The sequence below is a fragment of the Aspergillus clavatus genome, genomic scaffold (genome assembly GCF_000002715.2).
Source record: "Aspergillus clavatus NRRL 1 1099423829799 genomic scaffold, whole genome shotgun sequence".
Lineage (NCBI taxonomy): Eukaryota > Fungi > Ascomycota > Eurotiomycetes > Eurotiales > Aspergillaceae > Aspergillus > Aspergillus clavatus.
Genome location: NW_001517100.1, coordinates 661,301 through 663,472, shown reverse-complemented (window position 1 = coordinate 663,472; position 2,172 = coordinate 661,301). Strand labels below are relative to the sequence as shown.

Below are 2,172 nucleotides of genomic sequence, written 5' to 3'. Positions count from 1 at the left end.
GAGTATAATTTATAAGTAGGGAGAACTTTAGCTTAGTTAAAATAAAAGAAAAAGTAATACTTATAATAGATATAGGCCTATACTATTATACTAAGGCCTTAGGCATCTTATATATTATAATCCTAGTCTAGTAAGTATATAGACTATAGGAGAAGATATCTATACTAAGGAGTAAGACTACTACTAGGAGGAGGTATCTTAACTTATTAGTAAGTAGACTCCTATATAATATAGATAGTTATTATACTTCTGCCTAATACCCCTAGAAATATACTATATAAAGGATAAGATATCTAAAGACTATCTTATTATTACTTAGTAGTACTATATATATTTATAATTATAGGGTAGGTAGTAACTAGTATAAGTTATAAGGATAGTATTATAATACTATATATAGATTATTAGTCTTAAGCTAGAAGTAAATCTATAGTAGTAGATATATCTTAAGACTAGTAAGAATATCTATTAATATTTATAGCTAGATAGGGGCTCAGCACCTATCTATAAGATAAGACCTAAAAATATAATAGATATCTATATAGTCCTAGGGTTAAATTATATATTAGATAGATATTTAATAAAGTAAGTATAAGCCTACTCCTTAATTATTATAGCTACTAGAGATAGTATATCCTAAGCTACCTATATAAGTAGGCTACTTAGGGCAGGGGGAGGATTCATAATAAATTAATCCTCTAATTAGAATAGTTAGTATATAGCTATAGAGGGTGATTATAAGATAGCTTACTTAGTTTACTAGCTAAGGGACTACCTATATTAGAGTTATATAATTCTAATATAGAGGCTAGATAAAGAGGGTAAGAAATCTAGACCTAGGATTTAGTAAGGGCTAGAGGAATAGCTATTATTATTATTAAAGAGAGAGAGATTCTATAATCTATAAATTAAGTAAGAAAAAAAGAGAGGTATTAATAGAGATAGATATAATATTTTATATTTATAAAATTTATAAATTAGCTAAAGTTATTAAAAAAGAAGTATATAAAGATTTATTTATTTATCTATAAGCTATAGAAATAACCTATAGATAAGGATATTATATAAGAGGAGCTTATAATAATACTCTATTTAAAAGATTTTATTATAATTAGAGGGTAAGAGAAGAACTACTTATAGATAACTTAGATTATTATTTATAGATATAAAGATATTATATATAGAGATAGTTATCCCTACTTATAAAGAGAGAGATAAAGATACTTAAAATAAAAGAAAGATAGATAGAATCTATATATCTTTAATAATAGATAATAGTTAATAGATGATAGATAATAACTTAAGAAGAAAAGAAGATTATAAGAGGCTAGAAGTATTATCTTTAAGAGAGGGATATATAATTATCTTAACTAGCTACTTATATAATAAAAATAGGCTATAAGATCTTTAACTTTAGGCCTCTATAAGTAATAAGAGAATCTTTTTCCTATATTAGCTATAATTTTTATTCTTATAGAGAGGTTTTATAAGCTTTTATATAGTTTTTTTTTAATGGCTACACCATATAGAGGAGGCTTATAGGTTAGGATGATTATAAGATACTAAATACTAACTATAAAGGTTGCATCTATAAAGGCCTTAAGGGACTAAGGCCTATAAGGGGGGGGGTAGTTATAAGGCCTCTTAATAGTATAGTAAAGATATCTATCTTGCCTATATAAGGGTATCTCTTAGTCAGCCCTTACTAAGTAGTAGGTTAGATAAATTCTCTCTTATAGAGGAAGAATCCTAACCCAGTATTAATCTACTTAATTACCTAAATTCTTAAAATCTAAGCTATACAGTATCTATTCTTTCACACTAGTCATATTCCACATATAAGACCTAGTGTTCTCACACTATAAGAATTCTTAATCTAAAAAGACTAATAAATTAATATACAAAAAGAATACTTATAAACAGGTTTAATAATAGATTTTCTTATTTAAGAGATTATTATTGAACTCTGATATTTATAATAATAATTATAAATAGAGATTATTATTGAACTCTGATATTTATTATAATAATTATAAATAGAGATTATAATCTTTATATTTAAATAACTACGTATCTAACTCCTTATACGGAGCCCTCTATAGATATGCTCTCTAGAAGTGGCATACTATATATATAAGGACCCTTATAATCCTACATATTATTAATATGTGG

At 25.3% G+C, this 2,172-nt stretch overlaps 3 annotated features.

Annotated features, from left to right (window-relative positions):
* Positions 1 to 130: 130 nt before the first annotated feature.
* Positions 131 to 177: a microsatellite.
* Positions 178 to 1,265: 1,088 nt separating this feature from the next.
* Positions 1,266 to 1,298: a microsatellite.
* A 651-nt stretch (positions 1,299 to 1,949) lies between these two features.
* Positions 1,950 to 2,047: a microsatellite.
* Between the last annotated feature and the right edge of the window lie 125 nt (positions 2,048 to 2,172).